Below are 24,943 nucleotides of genomic sequence, written 5' to 3'. Positions count from 1 at the left end.
CACTCTGCCCTTGATGCCTCCCTTCCTCCCACCCTGTGGACTTTGCCCTCCTGCCCAGCACAGCACCCTGTCCAAAGCCCCGCCCCTCAGTCATATCGTGAACCCTTCTCCACCTGCCTGCATCTCCAGGGTACCCTCCTGTCCATCAAGGTTTGTTATGCTTCTCCATCAACCCCCCGTCCCTTTTCCATCAGCCTGTTGCAGGGGAGGTGAAGGGGTAACAGACCTCAGGGTTAACCAACTCGGGTCCAAATGGTTCTGTCACTTCCTGGCTGTGTGACTTGGGGTGAGTACTAACGTTTATGATCCTCCATTTTCTCATTTGTAAAATGGGGGCAATATTCCCTCAAATTTGAGACCTGTGCTTCTCATAGAAATTTGGGTGCCTCTTCAGTCAATGGACACAAGGAACGAGGGCACTGTTCTTCCTCTGTGATGCTGTTATTAAAGCAGTGTTGTGTCTTCCAGTTAACGGTATGTTGAACCTGAGAAAATTCAGAGCCACCACGTGGTAACTAGAAGTTTCTAGTCACATGGCGAGTAGAAGTTTCTCCCCCTACACTCCCCTCACTCCCCCAACCCCTGCAGCCTGAAGAGCATCCGGGACCATCTGGCCAGACCCTCTCCCAGGGGAACAGGCAGGGCTCAGCTCTGCATCCATTCATTTGTTTTTCTGAAAAAAAAAAACAAAAAACCAAAAACCCAGAAAAAAATGCATCCTGGAGGTGCGAGGTCTGGAAGGGCCTGAGCCACCTGGCAGAGGGCAGCAGGAAAACCAAGTGTTTACGGGGTTTACAGACAGGAATGTTTCCACGGCTCTGTGGGCCCCACAGCAGACTCCCTGGAGAAGCGTCAGGCTGTTGGAAGGGGAAGAATGTCCGGGCCGGGATTTCTGCTCAGCCCACTACAGCCCTTCCGCTGAGCAGGGGTTGGGGTGCCCTGAGGCTCCCCCCCCAACCCCACCACCCCTTCCCACCCCAGGGGAGGGAGAGCTCTTCTCAAAAGCTCAGGGATAGGGATAGGCTGAGAGAACAGGGCCTGGTGTGGGCACCTTCTGGTTTGAAGCGCTGTCCTCCTCACTCAGGGTCCCTTTTCCCCTCAGTGGAGTTCCTGTTTACCTCCCCTGTAAAAGTTGGAAAGTTAATGGCCCCATCTGGCTCAAAAAGCTCTGAAGAGACACCATACCTTGTCCTCTTCTCTAGCCCCGTCCAACCATAAAGGAGTGTCTCGGTTCGAGTACCCCCAAATCTGACGCCTGAAAAAGAGCTCTTGGGACCCAGGAGCTGGTGAATGATCTAGAAGATGGTATCAGAAGGCAGGAGTGAGGGCAGGTGAAGAAGGAAGGAGAGCCTAAGAGGTGCCGCATGGCTCTGGTAAGTGCTGTGGGCAAGTCAGACTCAGTGCTGCGGAGGAACTTGTGGAATGTACCAGACTTGTCCCCCAGAAGGAACATGTGCCCAGTGACTTCATCCCCCTTGGGTGAGGGTCCTTCAGGGTGTTAACCTTCTGTGTTTTGAAGCCACCTCTGCTTGCAGATCGAGCAAACTCCCTCAGCTTTCTAGAAACTTCTTTGGCAGGAAACTGAGAGGCAGACAGCACTTGTGTGGGAACACTCACAGGGGCAGGATCCGCACTTAGGCCAAGGGGGCTGAAGTGATACCAGGCAGGAACCACCAGCTTCTCTCACAGGTGAGGTATCATTCACCACCCTGCTCAGTGCCCACCACTGGCTTCCTACTATGAGCCGCCTCACGACTCATGTGATCCTTTCATCTCTTAAAAACTATTAAAATTACTTTGAAAATAATTATTTCAAAATAATTATTACAATTATTTTTTTACAACGGTATTGGTGTAAAGATAACCCAAATCAGATTCATTATTATATGTGCAGCATGATATTTGTATTTTTCTTTGAATTTGTATTTTTGTTTTTGATTTTTAAAATTTCAATTAAAACATTTTCATGGACCTCTCAATGTGTGCTGGGCCCTGGGCATGGCGCCTACTTTGCCTGCTCTGCTGCTTGTAGAAGCCTCCTCCTGTCCCACATCCCGCCACGTTCTTGGTCCTGTGTTCCCTTGCTCCCCCAGGCCTGGCCTCCTTCTGCCTGGGGGCTGTCCCAAGTATTTTAGGGCGTTGGAATAGAGCTGTCTCAGGTCATAGCTTAAATGCCACCTCCTCTCAGAGGCCTTCCTTGATAGTCTCTCTCACACCTTCCTCTTGTCCTTCCAGCCCTCATCACCCTGACAGTAATAGATGAATGAATTTGCTTGCTGTTGAGGGTCCATGATCCCGTCGGGACCATAAGCTCCATGAGAGTAAGGATGGGGTCTGTGTGATCCTTCTCTCCATCACCAGGACTTAACCAGGCTGCCCGGGTGAGCTGCCCAGAGCCCCTTCAGGAAGGCAGGGCCAGGAGGCCCAGGAACCCTCAGCTGTCCACCCCGATCAGAGATTGCTTCACCTAAGAGAACTCCCTTGCCCCACTCTCCCCACCTTCTAGAATATTCTGCATCCAGTGACTAAACAACCTGGGGGGATAAACACTCAGCCCTCACCCTACTTGGGACAGCCCTTGATGGCTCATCCCAGCTGCAGAATTCCCTCTGAGGAGGGCCACGGCCTCTCCTGGGTCTACATAACGATTCCCGCCCCCCATCCAACTTGCCCTTGCCTGCCTCACCGGTGCGGTCCCTAGGGCGTCTACTACTCAACTTCCTGTGTTCAGTCTCCGCTGGAAACCCACCAGCAGCCCACTGTGGTACCTCCTGGGCCATTGCCATAGTCTAATCCATACAGAATGAATGAGGCAGGGCTATAAGAGAAATCTATCTATCTATTTATTTATTTATTTACTATTCTATAAGAGGAATTTATTAAGAGCCTGCTAACATTTTTTGATTTATATCCGAGATATTTTTTATTTTATTTTTTAAAAATTTTATTTATTTATTTGAGAGAGCGCGAGCATGAGCAGCGGGAGAGGCAGAGGGAGAAGTGGACGCTCGGAGCAGCAGGGAGCCTGATGCGTGGGTCGATGCTGGGACCCTGGGATCAGGACCTGAGCCAAGTCAGATGCTTCACCCACTGAGCCACCCAGGTGCCCCAGCTGAAGAGCTTATTAAACAGTTGTCCTCTGAGCCCCCTTAGGGACTGGGGTGGGGGACGGACAGGGAGGGGGATTATTCTGAATACCTAAGGCAGGGCCTCTGATCTCCACTTGTATCCAAGTAGCTCTGCTTTATTTCACCGTATAACTCAATTCTGTTTGAAGAAAAGATTCTTCTAGGAGAAAAAAAAAAGGTTAAAAACCATTGATTTACGTGTCACAGCACTGCTAATGAGGGTGGTGATAGCCGGTGCCCATCGGGAGTCCTCCGGGTGCACATGCCTCGTTCTAGAATTCAGGATACTGAGCCATAAAGATCTTAGGTAGATGCCCAAGGTCGCAGCGGGGAGCTGTGCCCAGCAGGGTCTCCGCCGGCGTTGTGTAGCATTCAATCCCAGGGGCTGAGAGAGGCAGGATGCAGCCGGATACAATGCTCGTGTCCCTTTAGAGGACAACACCCAGCTTTTTTTGAAATTCAGAAGCCCGGCAGACTTCCTTCTCTGCCCGAGTGTCTCCCCGTCTCCCTTCCCTGGGGTACGAATGGGGCAGGGTTAGCAGGGAGGCAGAGGGAGCAGGGAAAAGCGTAGTTGAATTTTTTGAACAGATTATCCCAACGAGGTGATCATTCAACCCTATATTTCGCAGGTGGCCAGACCGAGGAGGTGATAGGCCCACGGGCCTGCAGAACTCCATGGTCTCCAGCTTCCCAGCCAGCCCAAGGCTCCGTCCACTCTGCCAGGCTGCTTCCTGGACTTTCAGAAGCCCCTCGATGAAGATAAGGCCCCGGTCCTTGGCACCCGCCCACAAAAGCCCAAAATCAAGTCTAGGGGAAAAGTCTGACCTTAGTGCACTGCCATGGGGCTCTGGAATCCCAGGAGGCGGGGCACGGCAACGGCTGCCAAACTCTATGTCCTCCAGAGTTTCATAACACGGTTTACTTAGTCTTAAACTAAGGTCCTGGGACATCATCAAGAAAAGAGGGCAAAGTTTCTCAGGCTCCCTGAGGAGAGATGCTTCGGCTGAGTTTGGCCTCCATTTCCCCCAGGGACTCAGGCGCAGCGAAGACCACATTTGGGATTCTGCCAGGCAGCCTCAACCCAGCTCCGTGAAGCCTCGGCTGCACTGGACCCTCTCAGGGTGCCTGGGGTTCACAGGCCCGCTTCAGCCTGGAGCTCCGAGCTGAGTAGACTTGCCAGCGGGGGGGCCTTGGGGTCCCCAGACAACAGCGTCCCCCTCAGCCTCCTTCCCTGTGTGCGTATGTGGAGCAAAGCACTTTTCTTATCCAGAAAGTTGACGTGGTCATCGGGTTAGAAAAAGTGAGGAGTCCACCGCGGGACGCCCTGTGGGCTTGGCTTATTTGCTTCTCGTCCAGTGTTCCCCACCCATACGGACCCCGACATTCTTAACAGTGATATGGGGGCAGTTGATTCAATGAATTCATCTTTGGACAGATCGTATTTGTGGGGGACAGTCCCGTGAGGGAGGCAGGAGTAGTGGGATGTTAGCCAGCTTGCTGGTCGACTTCTTTGTCTCGTGCTGGAGCGAGTGTGACTTTAAATGAAGAAAAACAAGCCTGAGGTTTGAGCAGAATGTGCCGCCCACTCTTTGGCAGATGCATGATTGCTCCTGAACTTGCCCCATACAGATGCCATGTAATCTATAGGTTTTATTTTTATATATTTTAGGTACTTACATTTTATATATGTGTATGATGTGCTCTAAGTTAAGATAGAAACAAGTCCTTGCCTCTCATGACTCTTTTTCAGAATTTTCTCGGATGTTGTTGCCTCTTTATTTTTCCATGTAAACCTTTGATTTGGCTTATCTAGTTGCGGGTGGGGGGGATCTTTGTTTTTTGTTGTTGTTGTTGTTGTTTTATTGGGAATGCATCAAATTCATAGTTTAACTTGGAAAACAAAATCCCGACTTTAGGATTGGAGTACCAGGTCTTCCTATCCAAGGCTTAGGGTGACTTCGCATGTGATAAAGTGAAAATGTCTTCTTTGGGGTCCCCTGGTAGGATCCGAAAGTTTTCTTTTCTTTTTCTCGAACAGAAATCTTGCCCATTCCTTGTTTATTCACCTCATCCATTCCTGCTCATTCCCGGAGAAATCACAGAGTCTGAGTGTTCAAGACTGTCAAGTCCTGGGGGGAGGGAAGCAGTGCATTCCTGCAGGTGACAGAGAGAGGCCTGTTGTCCCGCTTCCATGGTCCCTTTGTGTTTTGTGCCTTCCGTCTTTTTCCCAGCCACACATCATGCCCGTACCCAGACCAGGTGCCCAGGTGGCCCAGGGAGCCTTTCCTCTCTAGGCTCCAAAGGCATCGCCAGACGTCTGCCTCTGATCCCATAGGACCCACAGCCCAGGGAGGCACCTTCCAGCTTGGGGAAGCCCCCATGTCACCCCTGCTTCCCCTCATCAGGCACAGTCTCTGGGGTCACTTTTTGGAAAATAAAAGCCAAGAAATCTTGCAGGCCAGGCAGCGTTTCTGCCTTGGCTTAGAAACTGCTACTTGCTTGAAGAGGTGGAAGGAAGAAGGGGATACAGGCAAATAAAATGTAAATGAGCATTATGGAACAAACCTCCCATATTTCCCCGTGTCTCCTGCAAGGGAATCCCGGTGGACCTTCAGTGTCTCCTCCCCCTTCCTCCTACAAGTGCTGCTCCAAGTCAAGCCTAGGCTGCCCTACATAAATCAAGAGGCCAGAGCTGAGTACTGGTCCCCCAGGTGTATCCACAGGCTCTCCAAGGTCAAGGTCCCGAGAGCCTTAGGAAGTCACAGTGGAGGGAGCAGAGGCAGCTGCTAACTAACCACTGGAGTGTGCACCATAGGGAGCCAGGCTCTGAGATGACTCCACAAGGCCATCATGATGAACAACTCCAGGGGGCGCTGTTGTCCCAGAGCACACGGTAAATGGTGTCTCCTGGGGGTGTGCAGCAACCCAATCCCTAATGATTTAATAAATAACACAAGGAAATCAAGGTTCATTCCGACAACCACTGAGCCTCATAATCCCTAATGCTTGCATTATCCTTTGTCATTTACAAGGAAGTGTCACTTCCGCTTTCTCTCTAATTCTCAGAATGGCCTTGCTTGTGGTGCAGGAAGAGTGATGACTCTTCCTGCCTTGTAGAGGAGAACATGAAGCTCAGAGATACAAGCAAGTGCCGCAGGGTCACACAGCACGTCAGAACCTATAAAGTTCAAGCTGACCGGCTTAAACTTGCGCTCCGTCTATGTAATAACCAGTTCCCATCTCTGCCTCCCCCAGCAGGGAGCTCCGGGAGGGCATGGCTGTGTCCTCCCCCTCCCTGCCTCCCTGCCCACGGCCGTGTGGGCAAATGTTTGTTCGGCTCGGGAGGGACCCCGTGCGGATGAAGTTCCCGGTCGGCACAGTGTGCCCTTGGTCCTCCATGAACATTTGTTGAATGAATGAATGGATGAACAATGATCACTTATACCCAAAGCTTATGAACCCTTCGCAGCTGGTAAACCCCATTCTCATGAATTCCAGTGATTGCCGTGTAATAAACCATCCCCAGACTTAATGGCTTGAAACAACAATGGACTATCTCCCCTCTGACTTCTGTGCGTTGCCCCACGGTCCTTGTTCGGGGTCTCTCGGGTCGTCAGACATCGGCCTGACTGAGCCGGACATCCCTGGTGAGTCGCTCACCTGGCTGGCAGGTGATGCTGGGGCTGGCGCCTGAGTGCTGTCACGTGGCCACGTGGTGTGGGCGTTGCCAGCGCGAGGGCTGGATGCCAGAAGAAGCACCCCCAGAGCTAGCGTTCCAGGGGACCCAGGCAGGAGCTGCACCTTCTGAAAGGAGGGAATCCGCGGAGGCCGGCTTTGAAAACTCTCCATGGCATCGTCTGTCCTTTCACAGAGCAATGAATTTTGTGACCATCAAGGCCTACTGTTACACCAATGTCTGTGCTCTCTAACGGGTGCTGGGCATAGAGCAACGAACTGAGCAGGTGCATTTCTGCCCTTTGCTGGAATCAGCGGGGGCTGCTTGCTCATAGATCCTGTCGCTGCCCTCTGCTCTGTGCTCTGGGTCTCAGGCCACTGGCCCTGGAAACATCGCGTCCCAGACTCCCTTGCCAATTGGCTTCTAGCACCAGTAGGCTGCTAGAAGGTGGAAGAGAGGAAGAGCCTGGGTATCTCGTGCCCACCCATCACTTCGGGCAGCATTTCCAACAGAGGCCATGTCACCTCTGTGACCCCAGCCCTACCGGGCTGCACGGGTTCTTGGGCCCTGGTGACATCACTTTGTCCCTTTGCCCCATCTTCCCTAAGCGTGGGGGCAACTTCTTGCCACTGCCAAACTCTGGGTGGTCCCCCGGTTGGTTTTCTACCTCTTCTAACACCTTTGTGATCAGTTGGCTGTATGGGATTCCTTCTGCTGGGCTGCCGGAGGTGGGCTGTTCTCCTGCTGGAGTTCTGGTGTGACGATCTAGTCCACATAACCCGCCTGGGAGGAGACGACTTTTATACCCCCATTTTACAGAAAAGGAAATGGAGGCTCCAGGCCCCTTATCAACAAGGAAACGCACAGGAAGGGGGTGGGGGTGTCTCGAAATTTCTCCTGCAGCCCCGTCTCTGCATTTCACTTTCAGGGATATCAAGGCATTCAGTAGTAGGTGAGGATTCCAGATTATGACCTCCAGACCCTACCCAATGCTTTTGCTGCAGGGAATTGGGTGGGGAAGCCAAGTGTTTTAGGGTCGAAGACATGAGTTCGAATCTTGGCACTACCACGTCCAGCAAAGCAGATCTGGGCGAGCAACTGGCAATGCTTGGAACGCCAGGAGAGCTCAGTGTGCTGCCGGCTCAGCAGGGGCCACAGAGACCTGGGTGCACTTTCCATCCCGAGGCCCCAGCCCCTGTGGGTCATGGCCGTGTGGGAACGGGGTCAGTGTGCCAGATCTGCCCAGTGCTCAAGGAAAGCCTAAACCACCCCTCCCTTTATTGGTAGAATTTTTCATCTTCAAAACACTAGGCAGGCCATACAAAACCCAGCCGTGGGGTGTCGGGACCCCACGGCTGGTGTTTCCAGCTCCAGCTCTGAAGACTTACACAGACATTAGAGAGCCCACCACAGCCTGCTTTCTATGAGCAGCCACCCTGGGAATGAATGACTTGGTTTCTTTTTCTTGTTTGTCTTTTTCCAAGAATGCAAGAGCCTTCTGGGAGTTGCCGGTTTCTCTCCAAAGCTTTGTAAATTTAGGTTCCCTTCGAAGTTTCCGATCTATAGGTAGCTCGCATCGCAGAGCTCTGGGCCAGGGCTGACGGTGTGCCCAGGGAGACCCAGGTGTGACTCCACCCGGAGACCCCAGGTTAAACTTTCTATATTAATTTTATCTTCTGGTCGGTAATGCCTCTGATTATATGCAGATTGATGAGAATTCGTTCCATAGTCACACTCAGTACCGTTTAGCACTCCAAGCTAGAAAACAAGACTCCAATCTTAACTCTGTTCAGCCACCCCAGTCTGGCTTTAGTTCAAAGGCCTTTCTTTTAACAGTGCCCATCTTGTGCAATGATTGCACAGCGGAGCAGGGCATGGTCTTATCGGAAGAAAAGCGATTTTAGGATTTCAGCCCAAGGTTTCACCTTGCTACAGAAGATGCCAACAGGGCTGATGGAAGGGAAGAGACAGAGGGACAGTGACCCTTCAGCTAGCTTCTGGGGAGGCGCACGCCCTGTCTCCCAGGGTTAATTTGCTGCACAGTGAGATGCAAATCCAGGAAATGTACCGGGTGTCAGGTCTCGGGGACATGGAGAGCTGACCTGGTCTGCACCCACCTGGAGAGCCCAGGTCCCATGCCCCATGTCCCAGAACTGCAGCATGGGGATGGCTGGGGGCGGGGTGGGGGGACCCACTTCTCTCAATCCACAGCTTCCTCCCTTCCAGCAAACCCATATGTCCTCTTTGACTCAAACTATCCCTTGGCCTGATTTGGGCTGGATGGCATCGTTCAGCTAAATCATTTGTGCAACATTAAGATCCTGCTGAATACTGGGTCTTGGTGCCATGATGGGGGCGGGGTGGTGGGTGCAAAGAGCAGATAATCTGACCCCCAGGGAACTCCCAGTCCAGTGGGGAAGCAGACATGGGACAGACAGTTGCCATTTCTAGAAGTCAGGAGGGAGGAAAGGGAAGGGGAATCAAGCCAGATTTGACTTTGGGTTTTCTTGTTTGATGGTATTTAAAAACCAAGCGGTGGCCATCACGGGGGTACAGTCTATGGTCTGTGAGGTAAGGCCACTCCCAGGACATACGGACCTCCAGACAGACATGGGGGAGCCGAGTGGAAGGTAGGACCCTCAGTTGCCTTCCCACCTTTAAGAGCAGGTGTGGGGAGAAGACAGGACCTGCAGCACAGGCCCAGGGGGCCGCGGGCACACTCCAGTCCACAGCTGGGGGCCGGGGGACAGCACAGCCTGGGCTCCTGCTCAGAGGCCAAGCCTCCTCCAGCCAGAGCCAGGGCAGCCTCCCCTGCTGCAGCCCCAGGGCAGAAAACAAAGGTCCCAACCAAGGCAGTATGAGCATGGGGTGGAAGATGGACCCCGGGGCGCCCCACCTGCCTCGGTGCAGATCTGGTGAGTCCTCCTGGTGAGCTCTCCGGAGTGACCCTCCACATGCCGGCTGGGCTCTCTCAACACACTCACTGATGCCTCCCTGTGTGCAGGGCTCCCTTGGCTCTGAAGCCCCAGGATTTGGGGCCAAGTCTGTGTCCTCCCCCTTAGCCCTAGACCCTTTGCTCACACTATCAGCGGCTTTCTCTCCCCCCTAAGGTTGCTCAGTCCGTTTGTCTGTCCCTTCATGACCACACGTTCCCCGTTTTAGCAGACGATTATAGTCTATGGGGAAGAAGGAGAGCACTGCTTTCGAAGGACTCTAGTTATGGCCCTCGCGACCCCCCGCAAGGGCTGCTCCCTCGGAAGTCCTCGGGGCCGTGGTTGGCCAACTGCAAAGGCTCTGTTCTGTCCTTTCTAGTCCAGACTCCTGCCACCCCTTCGTCCCTCTGTGAGAGCCAGGATGGAGAGCGCCACCCCGTATCTGGGGCAGACAGCTCCTGGAGCGGACCCTCTGACTTGGTCTGCGGGGGACAGCCTGTGGGACTTCTGGGGCTCAGCTAGACCCTTCCAGCAAGCTGGGACAGTGGGTCACCACAGTACAAAGCCTAGATGATTTCCCCAGCCCTCCCCACCCCACCTCCGGGACTTCCACAGAGGGGAAAAAAAAAAACCCTGTTTCCTGGCCGATTCACAGGCTAATCTATCACCACCAGCTCCTTGGGGGGAAGATGACAAGAAGTGAAAAGGCTTTGCCTCTGGTCAAATTAATAGCAGTAGCATCTTCACCATGAAAAGAAAGCATATGGGTGTAGTTAGACACATATAAATCCCCATCCAGGGGGCTCCTGACAGAGAACCCTGCCGGGGATAGGCAAGGCCAGGATGAAGGTCTCCCCGAGCACCAGTGAGAGGAGCAGAGGGCTTTCAGCCCGTAGAGGAGCAGCATTGGGTCAGCTGACAGTGGCCTTCTGTGCCTGCAGATCTGGACGGGGGAGGTCAGAGGGGACAATCCCCCCAGGCCCCATGTGCGGACCTGGGCTGCAGCGCAGAATCGATACACAGAGGTATTCGAATCCACAGGAGCTGCACGGCTAGGGCACCAGCCACTGGCCCTCTGTGCCCACTGGGCTCACATCTGGAGTGTAAAGGGGCCCCTGAAATGTGCTCTGAGGCTCCTGGACGGGACTTAGGTGATGCTTAGGAACAAAAGAATGTGAAGCACCCGCTCAGTCATGTTTTACACGGCCACGCGCAGGAGCGATCCTATGTTGGGTAGGACAGATTAAATGAGGTCATTAAAAACCATTTTCAACTAAAAAAAGAAATAAAATATCAGTTTCAACTGTTCAGTTTCCCCTTTGGGAATGCGCCTGGAGGAAATTCACACGCAGAGGTGACCCTGTTGGTTTGCTGGGGCTCCGTGGCCACGCAGGCCCACAAACTGGGTGGTTTAAACAGCAGAGGGGTGGCGGGCGGCTCTGGAGGCTGAAGTCTGAGGTCAGGTTCAGGAGGCTGGTTCCTTCTGAGGCTGGGGAAAGTCTAGGACTTTCCTCCAGCTTGCGCTGGTTTGCTGGCGATCTTTGGTGTGCCCCGGCCTGGAGAAGCCCCATCTTCTTCTCTGTGTGACAGTCCCTCTGTGTGCGTCTTTACCCAGCCTGTCCTCGTGACCGGAGTTTATTAGCTGCTCCTGTAAAAGTGTCTCCAGCTAAGGTCCCATTCTGAGGTCCTGGGGGGCTAGGATTTCAACATATAAATCTGGGGGGAACGCACTTCGGTCCACAACGACAGCCCGCATCCTATTTCTTGTGTACGGGCTGAGTGTGGAGTCAGTCATTAATCAGCCTCGTGCAGGCGGGAACCACACTGGGACTTGCCCATTTCCAGAATCCAGCGCAGAACCCCGCGCACAGTGGTCACTGGGAAGCCATCCGTACAGTTAACCGAGGAAATCAGTCCTCTCTGCCTGAGTCTCCTTAGACGTGGACAGACCGTGTCTAAAGTTCATGTGTGAGACAAGCCAGAGCCAGACTCTGGGAGCCCGAAGGATGTCATCTTTCATGAACAGAGTCCTCGTAGGCAAGTTGTTTTATCACAGAACCTCACTCTTTTTGGTAAAATGAACAACAACAAAAAAAAACGCATGCTTTATCAGATGTGCAGTTAATGCCTTTTAAAGCAACGGGCACGCGGTAGCCATCAGTTTCAAGCACAATGAGGAGTGAGGTCCCCATCACAGGAGGTGTGTAAGCAGACAAATGCTGGAAGATCTCTTCTCAGGAAGGCTGGAATGGTGACTTCAGCCCAGAAATGGAGTTGGGGCTAGATTGGGCCGTGAGCCACACTGTATGACTAAGCTTTACCAGGCCTTCTCTCCAAATCCACTTCCCCACGGCTCCTCCGAGAGAAGAAGGGAACTGATGTGCTTTGAGCATCAGCCCCATGCCATCATTAGGAACCACTCTACCCCCATTTAATAGGTGAGAAGACTGAGCCCCAGGGCGGGCCCCGTTGGCCCAGCTGGCCCATGGTGGCACCGGGATGAAAGCGGAGGTGAGCCTGAAGCTTTCCCTCGAGGACCCGGCATCGGCATCATGGAGACTCATTCGCTCGTGTAACCACTCAGTGCCTTCAGTGCCTGGCCCCACCTTTGGCCTTGGGGAAACACAGCGACGGGCATGCAGCCTATACCACTGAGAAGCGGCCCATGTGATAGGAGGAGGCCAGCACATAAACACACGGTGGTGATCTCCCCACCCAAACAAGAAACATTTTTTCAGATTCATTATGTGCCAGGCACTGTCCTAAGTGTATGATGTGCACGAGCCCATTTCATGTTGTCAACAGCCCTGAGGTAAGTAGGACTATTATCCCCATTTGCCGGACGAAGACACTGAGGCACAAAGAAGGGAAGGTCACAGGTGTGGGAAATGGGGCCATCGAAGTTCAAACTGGGGTTTTTCAGGAGTCTGTGCTCTTAGCCCTCAAGCTGGCGCACCCAGAGTGGGATGCCAGGTGTTCCCTCGTGGGGGAGCATGGATTCTGGGCAAGGGGCCTTTGTGTCTCCCTTAAACTTTCTCCAAACTGCTGGATGGGCTCTGGGTTCATTTCCGGTGGCCGCTGTAACGTAGCCCCACCAATTTCATGGGTTCCAACAACCCAGACTTACTCTCTTGTAGTTCTGGAAGCCAGAGGTCCCATGCCAGTCCGTTTCCATGGGCTAAGCGGTCATTTCCATGGGCTAAGCAGGGCTGGTTCCTCCTGGAGGCTCTAGAGGAAACCTGGTTCCCTGACTTCTTCTGCTTCTATTGGCCCCTGCAAGGCTTCCTCCATCGTCAATGCTTTTGGCTCAAACCTGCTCGCATCTTGAATTCCATGGCCTTCTCTCCCGCAGCCATGGGACCCACGCAGATCATCCAGAATCCTCTCTCCACTTCCAGAGCCTGAACTGAATCACGTCTGAAAAGTCCCTTTTCCCATATTAGATAAAATTCACAGGTTGTAAGAATTAGGACCCAGACACCTTCGGGAACCATTATTCAGCCTACTACGGGCCCTGAGGACTGACTGGACAGGCCAACCTCCTCCTTCAGAAAGGGGGAAACTGAGGCTTCAAGCACGGATGTGCTCAAAGTCTCTCTGGCAATTGGTGACAGGGTCACGGGCTGTCCGCCTGGAGCTGGCAGGGCATGCCGACCTCTGGGGCCCAGCGCTCACAAGACCCAAGGAATAAGGCTGAGAGGAGACCTCCTATGCCTCGCTTGGCCTTTTCCCTGGACCAAAGGCAGAGGGGCAAGGAGGCAACTGGATGACATCTAAGAGCCGTCCAGCTGGGGCGCGCTGCCTCCCAGTGATTTTCAAATGTTCGGGTTGCAGGATCCCTCCACACTCTTGAACAGGACTGGAGACTCCTGGGGGCCCCTGCCTGGCTCAGCCAGTACAGCATGTGACTCTGGATCTCAGGGTCATGAGTTCAAGCCCCACACGGGCACAGAGATTATGTAACAATTAATTAAAGACGCCAATGAGTTCTTGTCTCTGTGGACCATAACTACAATTAGTTGTCATATTAGAAATTAAAACCAAGACAGTTAAAATAGATTTGTTAAATCATTTAAAAATAAGCACGAACCCATTTTACCGTTAAAAAAAAAAAAAACTATATTTTCTAAAACCACAAATCAGTGAGAAGAGTGGCCTTGATTCACATGTCTGCCAATCTCTTTACTGTCTGGTTTAATAAAAGAGAATTCTCAAAGCTGCTTTTGCAGTGGAGACATGTGAAGAATATCCAGCTCCCAGATAAGTAACCGGAAAAGGAAGGCGTGATTCACCTGTCTTTTCAGATGGTTACGGACATCCGGTTTTGATATTGCACCGAAACTCGATGTGTTCGTTGTTTTTCTTGAAGTTTCACTATAGCCTCGGAAACTGTGTCCATGAAATTTTCCTGCTTCGTTGTACTTCATATCATGGGGGCGCCCTGCATGTTGAACGCAGCTGTCCCATGTGCACACTTTCGCAAATCATGCCCTGGCCATTGGGAAAAGATTGTTCCCCTGATTCTGATTTACGCACGCCTCCCCAGTGTTGATTCTAATGATCATATATCATCATATAATATCAGGCGCTCGCTTCGGCAGCGCATATAATACCAAAAGTCACATTCGTTAATATCGCCTCCCACCGCATCTTAAAAGTCTCTAAGTGTTGGGAAGTGCATGATCGTGGATACAAATTTTCCCTGGAAAATTTAAAGTTTATTATTGGCAACAAATATGACCAGTTGTTTTTCTTGGAATAATAGGCTCACGTGGATGTTCCAGAAAATGCTTGCCCACTGCCCAAGTCTTAATAACCATAGTCTACTTAATCAGGGGTTCTCTCGAGTCAAAAACAAAGTTCTCTGAAAAAAGGAGATGGTCCAACTTACAATTTCAATATGTTTCTGTGTTTCCCAAGTTCTCTGGAGTGGGGGGGGTCTGGGGGGCTCAGTTGATTAAGCTTCTGACTCTTGATCTGGGCTCAGGTCATAATCTCAGGGTCTTGGGATGGAGGTTTGTGTCAGTGTGGAGCTTGCTTAAGAGTCTCTCTTGCTGCCCCCCACATCATGCTCCCTTGTGCTCACTCTTTTTAAAAAACAAGAAGTTCTCTGTGCACCCTTGCTGGTTAGCCACTTGGAATGTTTAGGACATATGCACTCAAGGATTGACATTAATCATTTTTAACATTTCATCAAGGATAGTCATAAGGCATCGGGGGGGGTGGTTTGGGCAAGTGTGTGTCTGTAAACAGCACGGCTAACTGCAAGGACAGTTCATACCTCCGTCCTGATCTGCGCTAACGTGCCCACCGCTTACCCAGCATGGCTTTGCGAGCTCACTGCGAATGCCTGCACCGTGCAAAAGGAAAATACCATCTTGGTTTTACTGCAGAAATACTTTTGGCCTAGCAGACTCCTGATGGGGGCCTTGGGCACACCCCTAGGGCATGTGGACCACACTTTGAGAATCACTCTGTAATTCTGTAGATGTCCTGGTTCTGACTTTGTCTTCCCTGCATATCCATGTCTTCTTCTGCCCAGAATGGTGGCTCTCTGCCTACCACTCCCCCAGCACCTCACCAGCCCGACAACCTCAGGGCAGGGGCTCCTGGGTCCTGGGAAGAGAGAGAAGGGCCAGCACACTCCTCTTCCTCTCGCTCTCTGCAAGCAGGTCGGGGAAGGGTGGGTGTGAGCACCTGCACCGGGACGGGGACAAACCCCCTGGCAGCTTCCTAAGACAGCGCTGGACTGTCTCGAGCTTCCACCAAGGTCGCTGCATGGCCGTACTTTGGGGCCATCGGGGAGCGTGATTCAGTGTCACCAGCCCCCGTGACCTCATGGGTGGGGCCACGGTCATTGTTACGCACAGGCATCTCTGGAAGGCCGGCCACCCCTTCTGGTTCACGCTTCTGGTGCGATCCAGCGGCCGGAGCTCCTGCCCACGTGGCAACCGGATCACGGGTTGACTCTGACCCTGATGGAAGCCTGGGTGGGGTGACACGTCACTCCCCCAGCCCCCGCTCTGGTTCCAAGACACTTTGTTCTGTGCCACATCATTAACTTCCAGGGGAAAAAAAAGGCAGGGGTGGGGGGTGGAGGTGGGGAAGGACCTTTCAAATAAAAAAAAAAAGAAAAAGAAAGACAAGCTCCCGGCTTCGCTTGTTGGCACATCGATCCAGAACAATCAGGGCTCCTTGTCAGCAAAGCACAGAGTCTGGACCTCCCGGGAGGGGTTAGCTCATGCAAACATGACCTTGGGGACAGACCCTGGTGCTGGTCCCTGCCTGCAGGAGGGGACCCGAGCACATTCTCAATCCGCGCCCCACCCCCCAACAATGACCAGGAAGCAGGGGAGCTTGAACGGCAGAAGTGAAGGCGATGTGGGCAGGCTTGTGGGGTCCCAGGGGAGCTCACATCCCCTTTCCCTGGAGCACACGGGACTGCAGACTCTCTGTGGGGTGCTCAGGAGGCAGAGGGCACTGGCTGAGAACTTCCTGAGGCCCATCTCGCTTCCCTTTGCCGCAGCCCCGTCTGGAAAGTGTTAGAATCGTGTCCCTTCGACCCTGTGTGTTGGGGGTTCTCACTTCTCCCGCTGGCTGTTTGCCCCACCACACGGGGGACACTGGTCTTCTGAGCACCAGAATCCCCCCTCCTGGGAATGTCTGCGTCCCCACCCCCCACTTGGGCATTCTGTTTTGGGAAAATAAAATATATGGGACCTGAATATATGGTTCCCTCACTTCCCTCTGGGAGTGTAAGTGCCACCAGGATGGATTACAAAAAGCTTTGGGAGTTTGGAAACCCAGAAAGTGGGTGGAGTGAGGGAAGGGACCGGACCCCGGGGAGGGCCTGCCTTGCGCGGGAACGGCCACCACTGGACTCTGTGTGGAGCATTTCCATACTTCATGTCATCCTCACGCCAGCCCCGTGAGGGGGATTGTATTGTCCCCATTTTACAGATGGAGAAGCTGAAGCTCCCGGAAACCAAAGACATAACTGAGTCCCACCGGAGTAGGTGGCAGAGCCGGATCGGGCCCGGCTCGCCCAACCCGGGGAAGGTCGTGGGGCAGCCTCGCAACAGCGCCACCTTGGCCTGCCTTGGGGATCATCATAGCTTTGGAAGGTCATCACAGACCTGGGCTCCTAGAAGGCAGGGGGCACCTTTTGCACCTGCGTGTCTCCCAAGTCCCCTTCGGCCTTGCATACAGTCAGGGCTTAACGCACGTGGCCGGCCTGGTCGAATTTCTTGAAAAGGCCGAGAGGAAAGCTGGGGGTTTCGACTTCGAACTGCAGTACGAAGGTGTCCGGGGTGTCACGGGGGCAGAGGCTGTTTCCTTGTTTTCAGGGAGTCACCCCGAGAAAGGCAGGAGCCTCCCGCAGCCCTGGGAGGGTTCCCAGCCCCCGCTGAGCGAGCTGGGATGGGGGCGGGGGGGGCAGGTGAGGGTCGGGATGGGATCCAGGAGGGGAGTTGGGTTGGGGCCCCCAGGGGGGGCAGCGTAGGGGGCAGGGTGCAGGTGCCCATGAGTTTGGGCCCACGCCTCAGGCAAGGAATGAACACCCAAACTGGGGAGACAGCCCCTTGCCGTCAGACCAGCAGGAGGTTGAAACAGAAGCCTCGGTGTTTAAATTCTTTTTCTTAACAACGAACCGTGTAACACGTTTTTGGTGGAGCCTGGAATTTCCTAGCCCTGGTGTGTCTGCTTCTCATTTTCAGTCTCCTTTTCAAAGGGCAATTGGAAGTCGTGAAATAGCCGGGCACGGTAGATCAGGGGAATGCCCGCAGGCTCTCGGTCCAGTTTGGGTTTGCTGATGAATGTTCTTCCCTTTTCTCTTTCCTCCTCTTCCTCCTCCCCGCCTTCCCCTTCCTCTTCTGCTTCCTCGTCTTCTAACGTCTTCGGTTTTTCTCCACTTCTCCTTAAGACCTCAAACTCACCAGACCGGCTTTTTTAGCCAAAGGGGGCTGAAGAGACCACCTGAGTTAATGCCCTCATTTTACTGAACGCCTCTCTGGAAGGCCAAAAGCTCACTTAGCAGTTTAGGGGACAGCTTGGGATCAAAACCTTTGACTCTGGACCCTCAGCAGGGGCTCTCTCCACTCGGGAGTTCAAGGATATGCTCTTTCCATGTTCCTCCTTTCCTCAGGCTGGCCTCGGGTTCTAGCGGAGGTCATGGCCTGGGATACAGCAGTGTTGGGCCTCGCCATCCCCCAGTCATGGGAGGACCATCCACCGTCAGTGTGGCCCAGTGGTCCTGGCCCAGGAGAGCACAGCTGACCAACCCAAGTGACCGACTATGAAGGGTTCAGGACTAGGCCAGTCAATCTTTCCTGGGACCTGGTGGAACTCCAAGGACAGACTATCATTTTGTCCAGCTTTGAAATAACCAGGACCATACAGGCCTGGAGCCACCAGGTACCATCTTTCCGCCACATGAAAAGCCTGTTGAAGAATGAAAGCAGAGTTGGTGCAGGGAGGTGGAGGGGACAGGGATCCCCGGGATCTCGTTGGCACTTTGGGCCCTCCCACACCAGAAGAGACCTCTCATGTCTACTTCCCAGAAACACAGGCCAATGCATCTCCCTCTGTGAGTCAAGACCGTGGGGTTGGGTGTTGACCATTTACAAACGCAAGAGTCTCCACTCATACCCGGGACTTCGATAAAACCCTGACATCTCCAAAGGGTGATTCTGGGTTTCCTTGGGACATCAGGAACTTCCTCTTATAAACTTGCTAATGGGTCATGTGTGAAAATAAATGCAAATTGTGGTTCAAATTTCGTCCCTGTGTAAATATTTGCCAGCAGGCAGGGACAGTTGCTAAACCAGAACAATTCAGTGACTCCTTGAGGTCCAACCTTCTCTTCTTTTAGGGGCCTCTGGAGCAGACCCGCCCATCTTCTAGCTGCAGGATTCAGCAAAACTTCTCAACAGAGCCAGATAACCCGTCCTCCTTTGAGCCCCCAAACCAAGGGTGGATTTGTAATCCCACGTCTGGGACAGCATGACAGAGGCTGAAAGATGTGAAGGTTTTGGTTCTTAGAGACTGTTCAGGCAGGGGGAAGGAGAGTGTGCTGTGTAATGTCTCAGACAAGCTGTGCCTTTGAGCCTCGTTCATCCCACCCCTGGAAAATCATTTCTTTTTTTTTTTTAAGATTTTCTTTATTTATTTGACAGACAGAGATTACAAGTAGGCAGAGAGGCAGGCAGAGAAAGAGGAAAGGAAGCAGGCTCCCCGCTGAGCAGAGAGCCCGATGTGGGTCTTGATCCCAGGACCCTGGGATCATGACCTGAGCCAAAGGCAGAGGCTTTAACCCACTGAGCCACCCAGGCACCCCTGGAAAATCATTTCTAATGTATGTTATGTTGATGATAAAGTCTCTGTTTTAGTTAAAGGTGAAGGTGTCTGGAGCGCTTCTAGAAATTCCCAGAGTAGATGGAACTTTTAAAATCAGCTTCTTATTTTTGGAATAATTTTAGATATAGAGGAAAGTTACAAAGATGGTCCAGAGAGCTCTAACAGACCCCTCCTCCCGCTTCCCCGATGACTCACATGCCCAGGTTCACTTGTCAAAACAAAGAAGTCAATACTGTACATTACTAGTCGCTAAACTCCGGACTTGATTCAAATACCCCTAGTTTTTCCACAAATGTCCTCTTTCTCTTCCAGGACCCCACCCAGAACTCCATAGTACGTTTAGCCGTCATGTCTCCTCGGTTCCTCTAGCCTGAGCTTCCTTGTTTTCCTCTGGCCTTGACAGTGTGGAGTAGGATTGCTCGGGTGTTTTGCAGAAGGCACCTCTGGTTTTCTTCTCGTGAACTGGGGTGATTCGTTTGGGGGATGATCTCCACAGGGGTGGAGTAGCCTTCTCATCACACCAGGTCGATGGTTCCCACCAGTCACACAACATCCCTTGGTCAAGGTCTCATTTTCCAGGCGTCTCCACTGCAAACTGCTTTTCTTTCTGCTTTCCATGTTCTATACTTTGAAAGCAAGGCAATTAAGTACAGCCCACACCCAAGGGAGACGGGGTTAAGCCCCATCTCCCGGAGAGAAGAGCTTAATCCCTCCCTCCCCCAGTGTGGACTGGATTTATTGCCTTCCTATCATCGGTGAATTCTCCTGTAAGGAAGATTTATCTCTTCTTCCCCTATTTATTTAATCATTTATTTATATCAGTACGGACTCATGGATATTTATTTTATACTCTGGGCTTTAATCCAATAGCATATTCCTAATTTCATTGCTCATATTGCCCCAGCTTTGGCCATTGGGAGTTCTTTTGGATTGGTCCCAAAATATGACATTTTGCTGAGTTACTTCCAATGCTAACTAACTACGTCTGCCGTGGGTATTCCTGAATGAGATACACTCCTAATATTAACACGCATCCTCTATAAGGTAGATAAGACTAATTAATCTAACAAAATGACAATCAAACTCTCTATCTGTACCCTTTTTATTAATTAATTTTATTATTTTATTTATTATTTATTATTTATTTTATTAATTATTATTATTATTAATTAATTTTATTAATACCCTTTTTATTCATCCCACATTTCCGTTAATGTCCATCGGTATAACGTTCTGCCACATGGATAGAACACGGCGTATAGACCTCTTGTGTTTTGCTGTTCGACGCAACACTGAAATGAACACTTTCTCATGAAAAGGATTAAAGCTGGATTCATATGGCTGAATCACTTTCTAAAGGGGTTTTGTCCTGCCACCACCTGTGTGTGAGTGACTGAAACTACTATTGTGAAAAAGAGTCAACAACAACAACAAAATGCTATAAAAAATGGTAGAAAGAACACTGGGTGATCCACAGAATTTAACCAACCCATGCATGTCTACCAGGCTGGAGATGCTACTCTTGTTTTTGTTTTTTTTTAAAGCCTATTACGTGCTGTAGAGCAGGGAGGTTGACCAGTTGACCTTTTGGATTTTTCAGGGCCCCCCTGATCTGTTGTAATTCTACCTATGATGCATAAATATTAATATTTAACATATACATAATTTAATATACAATCATTTTTGTGCTTCTTAAGGGGAAAAAAGAAGTCCCACCTGCCAGGCATCACGCTTAATGCTTTCCATACCTGCATACCTACTCCTGCCCAGAGCCAGAGGAAGATCCTGCTGTTCTCATTGTGCAGAGAAGAACCCCAAGAGTTTTTCCCAGTCACAACTCCAGTACTCCCCTCCCCACAGCTCGGTTTTCCCGTTTTTGGGAACTTCGTGAGACTAGGCTCTGTGTCTTCCTCCTTTCTTTTCCCCAGTGGCCACCACAGGTCCTGGCACTGTTGAAGCAATAAAGGAGAAAGCAGCAATCAGGATCTAAACACCAAAAAAACTAAAAAAAAAAAAAAAAAAAAAACTTGTATGAATGAAGAAATACCACGAAGAGAAGGAAAGCAGCCTCAGTCCAGGAGGGACAGTTCTTTTTTTTTTTTTTTAAGATTTTATTTATTTGTCAGAGAGAGAGCAAGCGAGAGCGAGCACAGGCAGACAGAGTAGAAGGCAGAGTCAGAGGGAGAAGCAGGCTCCCCGCAGAGCAAGGAGCCCGATGTGGGACTCGATCCCAGGATGCTGGGATCATGACCTGAGCCGAAGGCAGCTGCTTAACCAACTGAGCCACCCAGGCGTCCCCAGGAGGGACAGTTCTGCCCCTGAGGTCCCAATTCCAGTTTACACCTTGACTCTGTCATCTGGCCTTTCCTTTGTAAAGTCACTCTGTCCTTCCTGCCTTAGGGGAGGCATGAGAAGGAGAGAGGAGAGGCAGAAAGTGTCCCCCAGATTCCTGAGTCACTGTATCACTTATTAGGCAAGTGACCTGGGACAGTCCTCACTCCCCCAAATTCCTATAAAATGGAGACCGTCGGACAGCTAAGGGAGGAAACGCAGACCCCCTCCGCATGGTTCTGGACCCTGGCAAGCGCTCCGGCAGCGGTCCTAGGATTTGCGTGAAAAGACAGGTAACGTCCTATGACTGTTAATCTCTCTGTTAAGGAGAAAAACCTCACAAGATACGCCAAAATTACCAACAAGGAGCCAAATCGAGTTGGATCTCTGGTGCCAAAAACAACAGCTGAAAGTTTCAATCCAGCAGCATGCGGTCACACTCCGGCGAGAGTGGACACAGCCGCAGACCCTAAGCCGTGGCCGTGCTCAGCCCTTGGAATTGGACAGGGTGCCTCCTTCTCTGAGATCCAGGGGAAGCCATGCCAATCCCCTCTTTCCACCGCTGCTGCTGTTTCTGCTCTGCCTGGGTCTACAGCACAGTGCTGAGAGCACAGACAGGGGGATTCCAGACAGACCTGGAGGGGATTCCAGGATCTGCCACTGCTGTGTGGCCTTGGGCAAGTTGTTAACCTCTCTGTGCTTCCCTTTTCTCATGTGTAAACTGAGAAAACTGCTCCCTATCACATGCTTGATCTGGGTATTCAATGAGCAAACGTGTAGAAAGCCGTTCGCCTGGTGTCTGGCCCAGGGGAAGCAATCAAAGCACGGGTGTTGGTTGGCTCTAAAACCAGGGTGCTTGAGGAAGGGCTGGTGGTGTGCAAAGTCTTGCACAGTAGGTCCTCGCTGAATGGTGTTTGAATGAACACATGCATGTGTGACCACTGCAAGGATGAGTGGGAGGATCATCCTGAGGTCCCCGTCCTCCTTAGGGCTCTGCTGCCCTGCCCCCTGGCCCGGCCCTTTCCTCTTCTCAAGGCTGCCCGCCCCTCCCATGGAACCTCCCTTCTTGGTCACCCCCCAGCTCAGCTCTCTCCGAGCTCTCCTGTCCTCCTGGCTCCCTCTGGCCGGGGCGTGGCAGGTGGCGGCGGCCGGTGGCGCGTGGCTGGAGGCTGAGCAGGAGGTTTGCACTCCCCTCGTCACCCCGAACCCCAGCCGGCCTCCCCTCTACAGGGCTGCACCGGGATCTTCTCCCACCCCGCCCCAGAGGGTCCCCCCCCCACCCCACTCCCACTTCAGAGTTGAAACGGAAGGCGAGAGGTGGGCTCGGCGATCACCGGGAGTAACTGTGAAGTATTAGCAACAGTGTCACGTCAACTTGAGATTCAACATCAGATCCTGACTTGAGCGCGAGGAAATGGGGCCGTGGCAGGGAGGCGCTTCCTCCCAGACAAAATGTCCAAAGGTGTCTCGAGAAGGGCCGTGATGACAGGCAGAAGGCTTAGTGGGGTAGGAAGTGGCTGCTTATGGGCTGCAGGCTTCTCGAAGTGCTGCTGAGGGGTGCCTGCGGGAGGGGCGAGGGTGGCCCGCGCCCACCGTGTCCCCCCTTCCTTCTGCGGCCAGCAAGGCCCCGGGCGACCCGGGGTCACCGCCCCATCCAGAAGCAGCAGGGACGTCCTCTGGGAGCACCCAGGTTCACAGGTGACCTCAGCAGCCTCTTGAAAGATCCCCACCAGGTTTCAAACTTCCAGAAGCTGGAAAACCTCCCCCCCTCCCCCCGGCCCGACCTGCCCTGGCACCTGATCAGATCCTCCTGGAAACTATGAGCTCTGGTGACTTCAGAAACCTTTGCAAAGAGTTCCACGGCACCCATGCGAATCTTTCTGGAAACATTTGGCCCGCAGAGATGGTTATAAGGAGAATAAGTCCTACTGCCCTAGGGAGACATGCCAGATGAAGTTGGGAGACATTCTGGAGACTTCTCGGCGGGAGGGCCCCTCCCGGTGTCGGCCGCCTGTGCTGACGGCTCACTCAGCCTCGTTCAGAATGGACCCTGCTGGGAGCAAACCACCCTGTGGACCCAGGCGACAGCCTAGGCTCTCACCACTGCCCCAGAGGCAAGAAATCCCTTCACCTCGCCAAACCCCATTGGCCTGATCTCTACCCCGAGGCCCATTTAATGAAACAAGTTGCCCAGCACGTAAGACCCGTTTTTCCCCAGAAAGCGGTGCACCCCAGAATGCTCCAAGCCCTGTCCGCGGTCGTCAAATAAGGAACAGGCACAGCAACGGGTTATACCATTTCACGGTCGCTTCCATATTCCATTTTCGGCCTGGAGAATGAAATAATATGTTTTCCAATCATTTTCAATGCAAATGCTTTTTAACTCATTTCAATTACGCCCCCCCCCAAAAAAACACAAAAACAAAAATCACACAAATGAAACCACCAAAAAAACCAAACCCAACACGTTTTACCCACCCCTACCTTGTGGACAAAGAAACTGACAGGTGGTTGGGGGATTTGACCCCAAGACACTGGGGACAGCACGTTGGAGAAATGTGTTTCCCAGGTTGTTGAACACACAGTCTCAGACTCCGGAGTCTGGAGCCTCCAGGCCCCATCCCTGCCTTCCAGAAGTCCCCGGCTTAGAGGAGGACTGAGCTCTAAGAGGCAGCAGACGCATCCTGTGCTAGAACTGCGTTGACCAAGAAGGTGACCTTTCACTCTGTGAAATATGTCATGACAGGCTCTACCTCCAGTAATAACAAGAGCGCGGTCATCCCCTCTTATCCACGGGGGATACGTTCCAAGACCCCCAGTGACCTGAACTACAGACAGTGCCCAGCCCTATGTAGACGATGTTTTTCCTTCAACAGACATCCCTATGATGAAGTCGAATTTATAGATTAGGCACAGTAAGAGATGAACAGTCATTAATAAGAAAATGAAACAGGGGCACCTGGGTCGCTCAGTGGGTTAAAGCCTCTGCCTTTGGCTCAGGTCATGTTCTCGGGGTCCTGGGATCAAGTCCCGCATCGTGCTCTCTGCTCAGCAGGCAGCCTGCTTCCCTTCCTCTCTCGCTGCCTGCTACTCTGCCTACTTGTGATTTCTGTCTGTCAAATAAATAAATAAAATCTTAGAAAAGAAAAGAACGATATCAATAGACTGATAAATGCTGGGTGACTATAGTCTCTCTCTTAAAATACCTTACTGTATTGTTCTCACCCTTCTTCTTGGGACAATGTGAGGTGACAACAAGTCCACGTGATGACAGGAAGTGAGGGGAGTGATGTCGGCACGTGACATTACGTGACCCTCTGACCCCATGTCAGAAGGAAGGTCATCCGCGTGCGGTTGACTGTGGGTAAGGGAGGCCCCAGAAAGCAGAACAGGGTGGGTAAGGGGGCCCTGCCACGTGCTGATGACGGTGGGAACATGCGGCACACCTTACCACTTGCCTTCCGTGCACCTGGCCTTGTGCTAACTGCTCTAGAGAAGCTCCCTCCCTGTTGGATCCTTGA

At 52.2% G+C, this 24,943-nt stretch overlaps 1 protein-coding gene and 1 long non-coding RNA gene across 2 annotated transcripts in view; one reads left to right on the top strand and one right to left on the bottom strand.

Moving 5' to 3' along the window:
• The window catches only part of SYNE3 (spectrin repeat containing nuclear envelope family member 3), a 978,380-nt gene that overhangs the window by 495,070 nt on the left and 458,367 nt on the right, over positions 1–24,943 (bottom strand). The window lies entirely within an intron of this gene.
• Positions 22–1,699, top strand: LOC309866499. The gene is made up of 3 exons (XR_014312723.1): positions 22–150; positions 1,203–1,373; positions 1,578–1,699. It is a non-coding gene; the product is annotated as an uncharacterized lncRNA (long non-coding RNA).

This window comes from Mustela nivalis (genome assembly GCF_964662115.1).
Source record: "Mustela nivalis genome assembly, chromosome: 6".
Classification (NCBI taxonomy): domain Eukaryota; kingdom Metazoa; phylum Chordata; class Mammalia; order Carnivora; family Mustelidae; genus Mustela; species Mustela nivalis.
This window is presented reverse-complemented; position numbering and strand designations above follow the sequence as displayed.